The sequence below is a fragment of the Oxyura jamaicensis genome, chromosome 1, assembly GCF_011077185.1.
Source record: "Oxyura jamaicensis isolate SHBP4307 breed ruddy duck chromosome 1, BPBGC_Ojam_1.0, whole genome shotgun sequence".
NCBI classification, from domain to species: domain Eukaryota; kingdom Metazoa; phylum Chordata; class Aves; order Anseriformes; family Anatidae; genus Oxyura; species Oxyura jamaicensis.
The window spans coordinates 7,326,117-7,342,578 of NC_048893.1; the positions used below are offsets into that span (position 1 = coordinate 7,326,117).

Genomic DNA, 16,462 nt, shown 5'->3' on the forward strand with positions numbered 1-16,462 from the left:
TAATTTATCACAGTCTAGGATTTGACCCACTGAATCCTGAATTAAATTTTTATATGTTCGTGAACTATTTATACTGCATAAGAAATCAATATTTTTTTTTTGTTGTTCACCTGATTTAGGATGAATGAAAGGAATATCTCATGAATATCTCCATATTCTCCAGGGTCAATGCAGAGGGGACTTAACTGATGAAAGATACAGTAGATTTTGAATAGAAGAAAAATTCCAGGGTAGGAAAGAAAGAGTGTAATTTAGGCTAAATATCTTTTCTATCAATGATATGAATAATGCATATTTTACAAACTAATGACAAAACATAATGTCTTTTCAGAAGACATATAATTCTATATCTCTCTTTAAAAAAGATTTTTTTTAAAAAAAAAATTGAAAAATCTCCTCTTTCTGATTTTCTTTGCATTTTGTATGAGCTATAAAACCTCCAAGGAGTTATTTGAATTTCAATACTGTCTTACATTTTTATTAAAATATACTCTAACCCTGCTTCAATAATTAACATGAAGATAGGGCCCTTATTTCTAAAATCTCTCAGTAATTTCAGAATTTCCTTAAGTATACTTTTGATTAAATAATTACTGGGTAGCAGTATTAACAATTTATTCATGATAGAGAGCATATCAAATTTCCTTACTTATAATTTTGTAGTTTATGCATTTGCCAATATGTTTTACAAGTATTTATTGCAAGATGCTGCCTTGAGTTAATAATATAAAATACCTACTAGTTTCATAATCAGCACTGCAGTGCAGAAAGCATTAGAGTTACAGTAGTTCTGCATTGACGACACCAATAGATTTACTGTATTCATTTCCTTATGCAAATATTCCAATAACATGCATTACTTTAGGATCTTATATAGTGTATTGCCTACACGTGAGGGTATCAAACCTTATGCAGGCTAGACTTTAAAGTTGAGAGTGCAAGTCGCGTTGTTCCTTTATTTTTTGTTTGTCTGTTCTTCTAATATTATAGTTCATTTAATGTTGGATTTTGTAGACACGTACACTTCTGCACTTACAGTAAGAGGTAGAGATAGCTAATGGTCTTTACATAACAGGCTAGATTGTCATCTATACTGAAGATAATGCAGAATGCTGCTGCTTCTAGAGGAGAGCAGGGGCTGAATAAACACTCATAATGAGTTTGTGTGCAAATTAAGCAGAATAGGCATGTGTTGTATGCATACATGTATGCTCTGCCTCTTCATGACAGAGCTTGCTTTTCCCCAGCAGAACAGCGTTGTTTTCTTGCTTGCTTGCTTAGGGAGATAGATGTTTGCCATATGGAATATTCTCATGTAAGATGTTCAGGTCACCTCTAGAAGGAGGTTGATCTTTCTGATCTTTCTTTTCTATTACCCAAACAAGGACCAACTTTACTTAAATCTTATCTAACTCATGTCTTGGCTAACTTGTTTTTAAGCACCTTTGGAGATGGGAACTCCCTAGACAACCCATCAATTTATTCTTCACTCTCCTTACAATTAAAAGCTTTTCCTGAGGCCTAGTCTTCTGTGTGATAACATCAGCCTGTGACTTACAGGTGATAAGTCCATTTTTCCACACCTCTAACTCTTTTTCTTGCCATTCTCTGGACTTTGTCTCTGTTCCTTCTATTTCTTCTTGAAACAAAATGCTCAAAAATGGGCACCATATTCCAAATGTGTCCCTAACATTCATGAGTAAAGAATAATGTTTACATTCCAAATCTTGCAGACAATATTCCTGTTTATTCATACCAGTAGGAAAATTGTATTTTCCACAACAATATGATATGGTATAGAGTCATGCTCTGCATCTGATCTGCTTTATATACATTTCTACTGAACTGTTGCATGACCTGTTGCTCATCTTCCCCTATTTGCAGTAATGTGAGTAATTTTAGAATGAGTCTACCTTTCTTCAGAATTTATTTTGTGAATTTGATTCTGGCAATCCTGAAGTGTAGCTGATCTGAAAATAAAACACACCAACGTTCTTTTCTTTAACTTGGAAGACATGATAATCAAGTCAGGTACCAATAGTTCTACGTATCTGGCGAATGGCCAATTACACATCAAAATAATGTAAAAATAATACAAAATAGTAACCAGCTCTCAGCAATCAATTTTAGAACAATTCTTTTGGGTCAGGTGCAATCAGGAGAACTTTCATAGGACTATAGATAGAACTATGCATAATTTTGCAGAAGGATTTTAATTAAACATGGAGAGTAGATGGAATCAATACAGATGGAGAATGCATTCACGTTAATCTTATTGAAAGAGTTTAAATTTTATTTTAGGAAAAGATCAGTACAGAGAGTTCCAATCACATCTTGAATTCCTTCTGCTACTGCTGTCATGGAAGTTTTGCTTGAGAAAGGACTATAGGATTCAAGACCTGCATGTCAAGTAAATTCCTTTGTTAATAAGTAAATGTAGGTGAATTAATACATGCAAATGAATTTTGGCAGGGATAATAATGGAAACAAATAGAAAAAAAATATTAAATGGATTAACGCATTTAATCGGTCTTAGGTTGTCTAATGAACAATTAGCCTAGTATTTAATCCTCCTCGAACCATTTATTTTTGCAGCTTTTACTCTCTAAAGATAAACATGGATGATTTCAAATGTGCTTTTGTTTTTGAAACTACTGGTATTAGTATTACACTGTAATCATTGGCATGTAAACCACATTATAAATGGGAATGGACAAAAATGGGACATGCTAGAGCACCTTTTACTTGGAGCTTTAAAAATGTGGTGCAAAAAAAACGTGCAGAACTCCAAAATAGGACTGAGATAGCTAGTAGTGATTAAATATGGATAGCTTTTTACACAGAAGCTGTTTTGTAAGGCCTCAGGAACACGCTTGACCATCCATCAATGGCATTACGATGCCAGGTTCTGCTGACCATGATCAGACAGTGAATCACAGAATCACAGAACTGTAGGGATTGGAAAGGACCTCGAAAGATCATCGGGTCCAACCCCCCTGCCAAAGCAGGTTCCTCAGAGCAGGCTGCCCAGGTAGGCATCCAGACTGGCCTTGAATATCTCCAGAGAAGGAGACTCCACAACCTCTCTAGGCAGCCTGTTCCAGTGCTCCGTCACTCTCACCGTGAAGAAATTCTTTTGCATGTTGGTGCGAAACTTCCTGTGCTCTATCTTGCGGCCATTGCCCCTTCTCCTATCCCCACAAACCACCAAGAAGAGGTTGGCTACATCCTTCTGTCTCCCACACCTCAGGTATTTATAGACATTGATGAGATCTCCTTTCAGTCTTCTTTTCTCCAGGCTGAACAGACCCAGGTATCTCAGCCTATCCTCATAGGAAAGATGCTCCAGGCCCTGTATCATCTTTGTGGCCCTTTGCTGTACTCTTTCCAGGAGATCCCTGTCTTTTTTGTACTGGGAAGCCCAGAACTGGACACAGCACTCCAGGTGAGGCCTGACCAGGGCAGAGTAGAGGGGGAGGATCGCCTCCCTTGACCTGCTGGCCACGCTCCTTTTAATGCACGCCAGGATCCCATTGGCCCTCTTGGCCACGAGGGCACACTGCTGGCTCACGGTCAACCTGTCATCCACCAGGAGCCCCAGGTCCTTCTCCTCAGAGCTCCTCTCCAGCAGGTCGTCCCCCATCCTGTACTGATACTTCCGGTTGTTCCTTCCCAGGTGCAGGACTCTACACTTGCTCTTATTAAACTGCATCTGGTTTCTTCCTGCCCATCTCTCCAGCTGGTCCAGGTCTCGCTGAATGGCAGCACAGCCTTCTGGTGTGTCAGCCACTCCTCCCAGCTTTGTGTCGTCAGCGTACTTGCTGAGGGCAGACACTATTCCCTCATCAAGGCCATCAATGAAGATGTTGAACAAGACTGGACCCAGCACCGACCCCTGGGGAACACCACTATTCGCAGGTCTCCAGCCAGACTCTGTGCCACCAATCACCACCCTCTGAGCTCAGCCAGTCAGCTAGTTCTCAACCCACCTTACTGTCCACTCCTCTATCCCACACTTTCTCAGCTTTGCTAGCAGGATGTCATGGGAGGCAGTATTGAAAGCCTTGCTAAAGTCAAGGTAGATTATATCCACTGCTTTCCCCCCATCTATCCAGCTGGTGTTGCCATCATAGAAGGCAATGAGGTTGGTCGAGCACGACTTCCCCTTGGTAAATCCATGCTGACTACTCCTCATAACATTCTTCTATCTTAGGTTCTTAATTAAAATTATCTCAGTTCAAAAGACAACACATCAAACAAGTATTCAGGATTGTTAAACTCTGAGGCCATGTATTTTCAGTGGAGGGAAAGAGCATCAAGCTACAACCTACTGGTTGTCTGAATGTGCCTCGCTGTGTCTTTGTATCCCAGACTGTAATAAGTTCTCTCTTATAAGGACAGCAACCCTTCACTCAGTGCACCCATGTAGTGTTTATTTAGCATGCCCAGCATAACTAGGTTAGACAGAGGGTGGAGGGAAAGGACTACTCTTGTGCATAATGGTGGCTTGTACTCTGATATAGAGTACCGGTTAAACATTCAGAGCAGCTGCTTACCTGTTCAATGGGAACTCAAGGTTTGGAAACTAACAGCCAGGGACTAATGAGATGGAGTGAATGTGTTTTAATTTACTAAGTTATATTAAAACATCATGTTTATTGGTTTGAAGGCTAGAGGGGACATTTTTGTTGTAACGTTAAGTTGCTCCGTGAATTGCTGCAGATACTTGAGTGAATGCTTATTTTTTAACCCCTTTTTTTCCTTTTTTTTTTTTTTTTTTTTTTTTTCCCCTTCCGAGTTTGTTGTTGTTGTTATTTTTTTTTATTTATTTTTGGTGGTAGTAATAGCTACTCTCATATACATGAACCTAACAGCTGCAAAGGGTTCTCTAAGGAACCTTTGGGGCAAATACCTGTGGCAGTTCCATCTGTGACGTTTTTTTGTGTCCTGACTGTTTGGGGCCAGGGTAAAGTTTGAGTCTTGAAAACAGAAAAGAAATTAAACCAAAGAGGCAGAAAGTGTACCTAGGGGGCATGAGGTTCTGGATTCTTGCCTAATGCCACACTCATCAGGCTTAATGTAGATGAACTCTGTGTAGGTTTGCCAGGAGAAAAGCCAAACTTTTCATGCGAGACTTTGTGATGCATTGCTCCGTAGTCATGATCCTGAAAGCATGAGCAGCTTCTGCCTTTTCATGGGTCTATAGCTGGAATACCCAAACAAACACTGATCCCATGTTTGTATCCATTATTCAGCTTAGCATTCATTGGTATTTCTGATGCTTGGAGTTGGCTTGGCGGCTTCCCTGGTACAAATGTCTGCAAACGCATCCCTGCATAATCACTAAAACTCTCCTTGGGTTTCTGCAGTACAAAGACCCTGATGGCCATGAAACCTCGAGGTTTTGGGCTCCAGGGATCTAGTCTCTGATTTGTGGATAATCAGCTGATAGCTGCAGAAAGTGATCATGATTGTCACTTCATGCTAAGCATGCTAAACACCATTCATGCTAGACAATGCAGGTTTAAGCATTCCTCTGCTTAGTAATGGTTGCACCAAAAGAAGCCATCACCCTTATAAATACCTCTGGCAAAGATAGAGGACCAGGTGGTTCAAACTGTCTAAGTTTTCTTCTGAAATGTAAATGTAGTTGTGAGGGCTGGCGATTGCTTGGTTGGAGTTACATGTGTTTGTCAACTGGAGATGACCAGAAGCAGTCAAGAAAAAATGTAGCAAACTGGAAGGTGACAGAACAAAAATATCACTATAACCTGAGAGATTTGGAGAGCTCTTTGGACTAAATGTGGGCTGGAGTAAGGCTTGGAGCACAGAACAAAGAAATGTCACAGAGGATTTCTTTGAGGAAGGTTCTGTCCATGACAAGTGAAGTCAAGTCATTCATCAGATATACTCATCTTTTGGGTATGGATCCAAATGGGCAACTGGAAAAGGTCCAAAGAAAAACAACAAGAATAACAAGATTCTTAAAAAAAGTACACACACAAAAACAACAACAAAAAACAAAAACAAACAAACAAAAAAGTTATTTTATTGAGTCAAGAGACAAGACTGAGAAGGGAACATTGTATAAATGACATTTTAAAAGCCAAGCCCCAAACACTTTGCTATGTAAAAAGCTGGAGTGGAAGGGAAAGCACTAAACTGCTTCCATTTTCCATGGCATACAGGACAAGAGTGTCAGACTCAGTTGCAAAAAGTGAGATTTAGTTACATTTTAGAGACTTTCTGTTCATAACGACAGTGAAGCACTGGCATGTGCTACTGCAGAAGGCTGTGAAATCTCTCTTTCTGTAGATTTGAAGTTCAACAAATACCAGTTAGGAAAGACTTAGAGTTAGTTTATACTGTCTTTGGAGGATGATATGGATTAGATGAAGGCCCTACCAATGTTATCATCTGTGGAACTATAAACATAAAATTTTCCTCTGTTCTGGAAAATGGAACATTATGTACAAGTCTTTGAAAATGAAGAAGCTTACATCAAAAAGACCTTTTTCTATCAATTTCTACTCTAATGGATACTGCACCAGTTCAGGGTTGGTTCTAATTGGGACCTTGTGCCCTTGCCAGGAAATCGTAAGGACTAAGAAACTCCATTATTCTTTGCAGCTGTTCCCTGGACATTGATTTAAGGTATCTCAGTCTAATAGGAGCTATTTGTCTGTTTCCTTCCTTAAAACTGATGGATGTGAAATAGGCAGGTTGAAAGGAGTTTGTGGAGTCTTGGCTCTACCTCTTTACCTACTGCCCGAAATACCAAGATCAGTGACATTTTAAGGAGCAGAAATGTGTCCCACACATAAGGCATTACTGTGTCACAACACTTCCCACTGCTATGTCTGGATGCCACAAATCACATTCCACCCTTTGGTCAAGTAATCAAGTCATTCCTGAGTTTCCAGGAGGTAGCGTTACTTCCAGAATAGATTCTGCTTCCTTTCATCCTAATGAATAATGCCACTAGGAATGTGTTTATCTGAGCTCAATACCCAAGTCATTAAATCTTCACCTCTGAGCTTTATCCTGGGTATCTGCTTCTGGGAAAAATCTTCGTCGGGTTGACTGATATCATTGAGAAACTCATAGTTTTCAGAAATCTTGAAAATGCTGATAAAACAATGAAAAGAAATCAATTTTCCCTATTCATCAGAGGGCTCTAATGCTGGTGATGTGTCTGATATTTCAAATAACCTTTCAAATAGTCTTTGAATCTGCTGAAATAAAGACACCTTTCCCACATTTTCCTTCACTGCCTTTCACAAATGATGGTTCTTTTAACATCCTTCTCTCCACTTTGTTTGCTTAGAGGATCAAAGATTTTTTATTTATTTCTTTTTCCTCCAAACAGTTTCTGGAGTGTTAAAAAGCACCACCAGTATACTGAGTTTACATTACAAACAAGTTAAAATTCCCCGTCTGTCAGAGCTTTTCTCCTAGGATACCAAGGAAAGCAAAGTTCAGCTAAACTGCACAATTAATCTGAGATCACTTCTGAGTGAAAAAGAAAAGGTTGTTTAAAGCAGGGCTGTTCTCTTCTTGGAGGTTTAAAGTCCACTTCAGTAAGAAAAATTATTATTCCCTGAAAGTTTTCTTGCTTTATTTGTATTCCAGGAGCTATCCCATTAGATCATCATCCCTTTTCACTCATAAAATCATCTTAATGAGTCAACTGTGGGATTAGCCATATGTAAATAGATCTTTATTGACAGCTGCATTGACAAGTAAACGGATGAAAAAGGGCACGGACTGCATGTTGCTTTTGCTAGAACAGCAGTCACTTTTGTCCTGCCAAGAAGACCTTAAGGCAGACAGCTTATTTTTGGGGTAGAAAGAAAATGCTCTTCTTCAAGGTAAATGTACCCTGTAATAATGGTAATATAAAGAAGTGACAAGCAGACTTTTGTGTTGATGTACCATTCCCATACAGGCAACCACTGCCCTTTTCTCAACTTTTGAGAGCAAAGAGAGTATCCAGATAACTCAGCCTAGTGCAGCAGTCACATGTAGGATAGGCTTGCACCCTTTTAAGAAAATGCATTGTCTGTTGCTCTTATTGTTTGTCATTGTCAGGGCTCTTCTAAAACCCCCGATGGCTGCAAGGAGGAAAGTGAGCAAACACAACTAAGAGAGCTTGGAGGAATACACTGAAAACAGTCACAGGGTAGATTTGACAAGTGTTTTCTTACAGTGTTTAGAAAAATATGATAAAAGGATTCCTATAAAACTTTGTAATTTTTCCAGTAAAATGTCATTCTCTGGTAGCATTTTTGACAAGTATTTCAAAATGAAGAAAACCAGCCCATTATTACTGACTATACAAACAATGTGCTGTACAAATCAGCAGTATAAGATATTCTCTTCACACCACTTTGCTAAATTTTATTCCAGTATTATTACACTGATATCAGAGGGTAGTTTTTTGTTGCTGTTGTTTGTTGGTTTTGTTTTGTTTTTGTTTTTCCTTTTTAAAAGTATAAGTTTAGAACACTGGCAAAAAGCATCTGTTAGCAGGTAAAAGTTTTCATCTGTTGTATACTGAAACATCTGGAATCTTTTGCAGTGGAACAAATTTCATGTCAGCTGACATACAGTGAAAATATCTTTTTGACTGACAGAACACTAGTAAAAATGCAATTAAAAGTCTAGGACAAAAAGCCAGTATGTCTATGGCTATTTTCCTAGCTAGTAGAACTAATTACTCAAATAAATACAAAATCTCCCCAAAAGTTATAAAGAGGTAGTGAGGTAGATTTTTTTTTTTTTTAACTGCCTCATCATAGCAAAAACAATTATAGTTTTGAATAAAATATCAAATACTCTTACAAATAAATATAAATTTTGGCATTCCTTAGCCATGTGAGCAGATTCAAGCAACCAAACTATGCTAACACCCCAGAACTGAACCCTCTATATCTTAGTGCACAATATCATTTTTTTTCTCTGCTTCCATCATTTTGTCTGTTTATCTGTCTTCTCTCAAAAAAAAAAACACATCAAAAACATAGAAGCAGTGAGAAGAAAAAAAACAATTCTGAGTTCTGAAAACAGCCCCAGAAATTACTTTTCTCTTTTTTCTATAAGTCAGATCTCTTTCGTTGTGTGATCTTAACAGCAGGACAAACAATTTCTGTTAAGCTTCACTCTGTATTTAACTCCCAGTTATGGATATGTGACATTTTCATACACTGTCAGAGCAATTTCTTCTCATGCTTTCCTAATAATTTCTTCACTGGTTGATGCAACCACCGCGAATGAAATTAATAATAGCAATATAAATATATAATAATAATAAAATTACATAGAAATTGCTAGGCAGGAAGTACTAGATCAGGAAAGAGCTCAGCCATAACTCCCTTATAAAACATACAGGTAGAAATGTTCATTCAAGCTCCACTGCAAGTCTCCCATCAGGTAAACGTGGCCCATACAAGCAGGAGCTAGTATGGGGTGTAAGGAGCCCTAACCACAGCTCCGTTACATAAAAGAGATGGCAACCATCCCAGCACTGTGAGTTGAATATTCAAAGGATCAGGAACTGCTGTGTGTACCCTACACAAATTAGTCAAGGACAGCAAGGTCAGTGATGGTCTAGGAGCCTCTCAGGGCATACACTAGCTTTACATAGGGTTGTATTCCTCACCAGAGAAAAGGAGTTTACCTGGCTCACAGTGTCCTTTCTTTCCACCACAGAAGATTGGGGGTTGCCCAACAGCTCCTGCACCATCTCACACCTGCTGTTAGGTATTGGTAGAGCAGGGAGCTACACTTGAATTACTCCTGACAAAAGCCACAGGTGGGTAAAAAAAATATCAGAATATTGTATCTTTTCACCCTCCACTGATTAAACAATATTTAGGAACAAACTTGAAACAATCTTATCTCCCAGCCAGTGATGATGTAACTATTGTAAGCAACTTTCAGTAGCAATTTTCTTCTGCCATTTAAGCAATTGATTTAGATGTTGAAATAGGGGTTGTAAGGTTTCTAAACCCTTTTCAAATGGTGTTCCATACTATACTCCATAGGTTCCTTAAGGAGGTAGTTTAAGCTAACTAGTCATTTCTATTCTATTCATTAGAATAGAATAGTTCATTGGGAATGAACATGCAAAGATTATCAAGTCCAAATGCTCTTCATCTTTCTTCTCATGAATACCTTAATTTTAACACACTAATGCTCCTAACACAGTTCTGATACATGAGTTTACTGACTTTGTGGTCACCCAAAGAGCTTTTGATTTCATTCTCCTGCAGATGTGCTTGCTTTGTTTTTCTCTGGATCCTGACTACTTTTCCCTTGACTTCCTAAGTGACCCATCAACCTGCTTTTACTTCCTTTGTTTTTATTGCACTGTCTCTGGATTTTACCCAGAGCCTGTACAAGACTACAGGTTTTCCCTCCTTCTTCTCAAGGGTATCTTGATTTGTTGATGTGTGTTCACCTATGATCACTGTATGTTGATACCTTATAAGACTTCTAGGTTATCATGGACTTTAGAATTCTTTTACCTTTCTCCTCTCCACCTAGCTTTATCTTCTTTCTCTCTTATGACTTCAAATTACTGTGGAAAAAAAAATAAATCAGTTTTACATTTTGTCTACTAGCTCGCCCTACCATCTCCAATGCTGTTCCCTACTTTGGTCAATATGCCTGAATGCAATCCTTTTCCTTATAAAATTTTGCAGTTATTGGTTCCACAACACCTGTTATTTGGACCACAAGGTAATCTCATAAATGTCAGTTTCTTCTTTGTCACCTTCACCTGCTTTTACATCTCCTCAGCCCACAACTGACTTACTAGTCCATTTACTTTTCTCTCAGCTTGAATAGTTGTCTGATTGTCCTTAGTGCTCTTTCTTTCCTTTCATATCAAGCTATTTTATTTTATTTTATTTTATTTTATTTTATTTTATTTTATTTTATTTTATTTATTTTTTTCCATTTTGTCTCCTACAGCTCTTTCCATTTCCCTCAAACATATTTTTGGTCTTCATGACTCTTTTTTCTCTATTCACCTTTCTAATGGAGCATTTCAGAATCTAAGAGCATCCACCAAAAGTCTTCCCCAAGTTCCCATTTCATCTATGAAGTGTTTATAATCCATTCTCTCTGCACACTCTGTCCTCAATGCATATTTGATATAGTATATACATATGGTCATCATCATGTATTCCTTTGGATTCCTTTGAAAATGACTTTCAAGGTCAAGGTCATCAGTACCATCACGATCAAGCCACATGCTAGATGTAAAGGGAAGGCTGCCTCTGTAATTGGGGTTAAAACCATGCATGTGGACAAGTTGGGTCTTAGAAGGTTTGGTAAAGCTGCCACACTGTTACATAGGTTTTTGATACAACCTATTGATTTACGTAAGGAGCCCATAAGTTCTTACAGAAGCAGTACAATCGCTAACTACATAAATGCTCCCATAATCTCAGCAGAGCTATGAACAACAGCATGATAATAGTTCCAGCTACATCATTTTGTATTTGAGAGGGCCAATATGAGATGAAAGCAATATAGTTCTACAGCCTTTATTTTTGTGTAATTTGGTAAAGCTCTAGTAAATTCTCTTCTCTTTGACTTTAATAGGTTCATTGCGATTTACCCCCATACAAAAATTTGCTGCATTGCTTTAAAAGCACAGCTAGGTAGTATGGACTATGGAGTATGTTGTTAAAAATGAACATTCCTTGAAACAAAACACTGGAGGACCTTGTTGGACAATAGATAAGCCAGAAAATTTGTTTAGGTCACCCACTGGATTCTGGGTTTAGTTGAAAAAAGGAACAAATTGCACTAATCTGTAACAGTTAAAACACATCTAACAAAGAACTGTATTTTTGTCTCAGTGGAAATATCTGACAATTGCACTGAGGCTGTTCCCTGGCATCATTATACTCAGGAGAAATTCCTATTTTTTTGTCATTTTACTCCTACTACTAAGATTAAACTCATGATTTTCAAGCCAATTTGTATTTTCTTAAAACAAAATATGTGCCAGATTTTTCTTCCACTTTAGGGCTAGATTATCACAGTGAAAGTTGGCTTAATGTTCATAGTGAGGGACAGTGACAGTCAGAGATGTAGGAAGATGACACCAGCTGAATACCACACTCCTTCCCTTCCATCTTTGGAGCATCTGTTCACCACCGTCGGACTCTGGACATCTAGTGCAGAGTTCAGGGACAGAATGGCATCACCCTTCTGCTCACCCTTGTCTCTGGCTGCATTGCAAATACAAGGGTTAAAAGTACAAACTTATTCTGTGGACTAAAGTAGAGAGCGAGAAGATAATCATCTCTAACCTAGACTAAGTTCTAGATTGCTTAAGACCAGCTGTCAGTTTTATATCAACAAGCAGAAAGAAAAGCTGGTCAATATTGCATGGTCTTCTTCACGAGAGCTTATGTAGCTTACTGTAGTTACATTTATTCACACACCAACTATAATGCTCTCTGATCCTGGAGTGTGTCAAATGTCGCTGTGTTGTTCTGTGGCATTCTAAGAGTGATAGTATGCCTAGCATTTTATCAACTTGAAAAATTCATACTAATTGATCAATAACTACAGTACAAGTTGTAAGAAATGAACAGCAGAAATCCTGACAAACATTTTACAGGGCTTGGGAAACAGCTTTCTAAAACTGAACAGAGTGAAGTCCTTTCTGCAGGATACTAGTGGCAAGTTCAGAATCCTCTTAGGGAGGATCTTGTGCCCCATGAAAGCTTCAGGCTTGATTCTCAAATCACACTGCTAAACTAGGCTGTACACCTAATAGACAATTTAGACCACCACATTCAAAGGAAAAAATGCAGATTGACCACGGCGTAAGTGAGGGTCACTCAGGTCTTATACTATTCTACATGGGACTCTGTGAGACTCAGGATAATTTACTTTCTGTGGGACACTTCTGTGACAGAAGTGCATTTGCACGGAACATCTGTAGAGCTCTTCATTTAAATGCTGGCATGCCTTCTTACACCTTTTTCATTTCCATATTCAGCTCTGCTTAAGTAATCACTGAATTGAATTATGCCACAATTTCTAGTGCATTTCTTTTATTTTGTCTTTCCAGTCTAATAAACTAAATTTCTTCCTTACTTTTCAGTTAAGTATAAAAACATTAAGTGAATCCAAAATGATATTTTACCCCTGCATCTCGCTTTACATTCACTCCTTCAATGATAAAATTAGAATCCTACTCTTAGACAAGGTGTCAACATTTGCCTTACTTTATTCATAGAAGCTTATAAGTAGGTCACCAGCACAAGTCACCCAGACAAAGATCAATTGCAATTACAGAAGTGTCTTAGCTCTGGGATGAAATTCTCATTTTAGTGTTCCTGATAGCCATGCAATTTTGTTTAATTTACAGAACAGTAAAACAACTGGTGGATTTTCAATGTTAAAGCACTTTTCATTTTATATACATAATGCAAGACTCTAGAAATAGAGAGAGCAATTATGCACGGCGTCATTCTCAAAAGAAAGCAATAAGCAAAAGAGCTACAGAAATTAAAGTATAATTATTTTAACAGAGAACAAATTAACTTGCATTGTTCCTTAAGTAAGCCATTTATTAAGGATTTGCAAGGATTGTTAATGATTTTACCCAAAGAGTGAACCGTAACATTACAAAAGTACAATCGTTCCCTTACCCTAAGTGTTAATAAAGGTGTCTTAAAGTGCATTTTTCCCAGTGTAACTGAAGAAGTTACATTCTCTTGCAATACTTGCATTTATCAACATAAACAACAGCAGAAGATATCATGATGATCTAGGTGTATTTGGAGAAAATGAAAAAAGGTCTCCTAAAATATGCAATCAGGTGGGTTGTGTGCTTTTCAAATTGTTTTCATGCATATTTAATCAACCTGAGGCATACACTTATGCAAGATGAAATAGGTACCAGTCTGTGTCCCAGGCTGATCTGTTTCACAATCTTCCAATATAGATTTTTTAAAAAAACTTGAATTAATTATTTAAAAAAATGCTCAAAAAACATTTTCAGCAGGTGACATAAATCAAGAAAAAGCCAAAGAACTCACAAACTAGCAACAAATCCTTAGCTCAGTTCAGTAGTTCAATGCAGTATCAGTAAAATGACTAGATTTTCAAGAATTGCTTGTGTTTTTATCTTTTTAAATCAAGATTGCTGAAGTACAGGGATGTATGCATAAAGCATAGAAGCACTGAAATAACTTAGGGGGAAAAAGTCTCCCAAATATCCTCCATTCCCCAAAACCCTACCTACACGCTAGCGTGGAGATACACTTTCTCACACCCACATGTTTATCTCTGTAGAAATGTGAGCCTGACACACACACGAGTGAAACATATGTAGCCACACACCTATAGGACTACACACAGATAAATATCACCTAGGAATAAACTACACATTCCTATGAATCTATACACATATACACCTATATGCACCTAAGCACACACAAGCATAGGTATACACAAACACACATCCAGAGACATGGGAATATAGGTAAGGTGCATACATAAGCACAAACAACTCTAGAAGCACCCACATATACCTATACAGCTAGATGCATACTCACATGGACAGATAGATATACAAGCACATATGAAGGAGAATTTACATTAGCTCTATGATCTCTGCTATTTTCTCATTTCTTTTTGAAGCCTTCCAATTTTAGGACCCTGGGGTGAGCTGGGTCCCTGGGAGACACCTCTGCATGAGTAAAGCCTTTCCACTTTCTTTAAGGTTCCTCACCTCTCTCCCAGCAGCAGATCCAGGGAGATAAGCTGGGTACACAGCACAGCTCTCCCAGCTGCTGGCTCGGCACTTTCCAGCCCAGCTTAAAGAACGGGAGAGGATGGCATGCTTAAGATCTCCTGCCTTTACCCCCAAAGCCTGCCTCAATGGGAACAGGTACCTCTGGGCAACATCTGGACACAGCTGTTTTGCCCGGGGCAAGCCAGCCCCTTTACGCCCACCTCCCCCCATCCAGACATCCAGCTGTGGAGCACCGGTGTCCCCCTGCACCCTACCTCCCCTCCACAGGAGTGATAGCCGTAGCCCCCCGGCACCAGCCTCTCCTGGCCCCTGGCCCCTGGCTCCCAGCAGCAAACCTCTTTGCAAAACGCTGCTCTAAACTTTTTTTTTTTTTTTCTTTTCTTTTTTTTTTTCTTTTTTCCCTGTGGCTGCACAGCCTGCAGTCCTCCGGGCAGAGGCTGCATCTCCTCGGGAGAGCAGGATGCAGGGTGTGGGTTGCAGGGACCTGGGATGCAGGGACCCGGGATGCAAGGTGAGGGATGTGAGGACTGGGATGCAGGGATGGAAGTGAGGACTGGGATGCAGCGATCCGAGACGCGGGATGCAGGGATCAGGATGTGGGATGCAGGGACCAGGACGTGGGCTAACAGTGCCCAGTTCCTTACCATGCTGTGAAAGTAGGTCCCGGCGAGGGTCTCCAGCTGCTCTCGGGCATCGCGGGCCTCCTGATGTGCTCGTTAAACATCCACCGGGGAGTCTCACCGCCCCAAACTTGCGTGAGCTGCTTCCTCTGGGAACAGTCACGGTCTCTCCCCCCCACTTTGGATCGGATCCCGATGGAAACTCATCAAGGCCTCCTAAGCGGTCGGGGGTAAGGCTGGGAGGGAGGAGGAGGAGAGACGGACAACGGGAGGGAGACACTGCGATCACCAAGTAATCGTCCCCTTCCCTTCCCCTCTCCTCTGGAGCACCCGCTTCCCGTTCTTCCGAGCAACTTTGCCTCTCCTTGGCCAGGCAGCGCCCGGTACCAGCACTGTTAATTGGGGTCCCCTTTCGCAGCCTGGCATCTTTCTAGATCTCCTCTCCTTCCTGGGCAAAGGGGATTGGCGCAAAGCTTTAAATTAGGAGGCGACCTAGAGTTGCAAAGACAAGGAGGGAGAGCCGGCTGGCGTTCACAGGCTGCCTCTCCCGGCACTCGGGGTGTGCGGTAGCTCTGCGGAGGGGCTGCCTGAGGCTTATGCCTACCATTTATTCATTCACTGCGTTCCTACGTCTAACTTGGGAGCTGCCTATTGCTCCTGGCACGGCCGGGAGCGAGGCTGTGGCAGGGAGCCCTCGGAAGGGGACCCGCCGCCGTCCCCATGCTGCGGGGCTGTTTAACGGCACGGGCAGAAGAGCAGTGGGGTCCCGGTGGGGGGGGGGGGGGGGGGGGGGGGGGGGGGGGCCCGGCGGAGGTAAAGGGGGGGAGGAAAGACACGGGGACGCTGCTGTCGCCTGGCAACCCTGCATCCGTGCCCCGAGCATCCTTCCCTCAGCCGCCTGATTGGACGTGGTGGCCGGGGAGTGCCGCCCCTCCGAGGATGCTGCGCCCCAGCACTGCGCCTTGGCGCATCCTCAAAAAGCCGGGAGCGGGTAGGGGACCGGGAGCAAAAATGAGAACCGAGGCAGCTCAGGGTGCCGTGTCGCCGTCCT

General features: G+C 40.5%; 1 protein-coding gene across 8 annotated transcripts in view; it reads right to left on the bottom strand.

Moving 5' to 3' along the window:
* The window catches only part of GRM3 (glutamate metabotropic receptor 3), a 106,759-nt gene extending 90,580 nt beyond the window's left edge, over nt 1-16,179 (bottom strand). For 4 of the 8 annotated variants that reach the window (XM_035315252.1, XM_035315231.1, XM_035315241.1 and 1 more), the window contains exons 1-2: nt 15,436-16,179; nt 10,530-10,582 (exon numbers count right to left, since the gene is read on the bottom strand). The gene's annotated coding sequence lies outside the window, so the exon portion shown is untranslated. The remainder of the gene's footprint in view (nt 1-10,529; nt 10,583-15,435) is intronic. The other 4 variants (XM_035315211.1, XM_035315202.1, XM_035315222.1 and 1 more) reach the window with 1 other exon arrangement.
* Nucleotides 16,180-16,462: the final 283 nt, after the last annotated feature.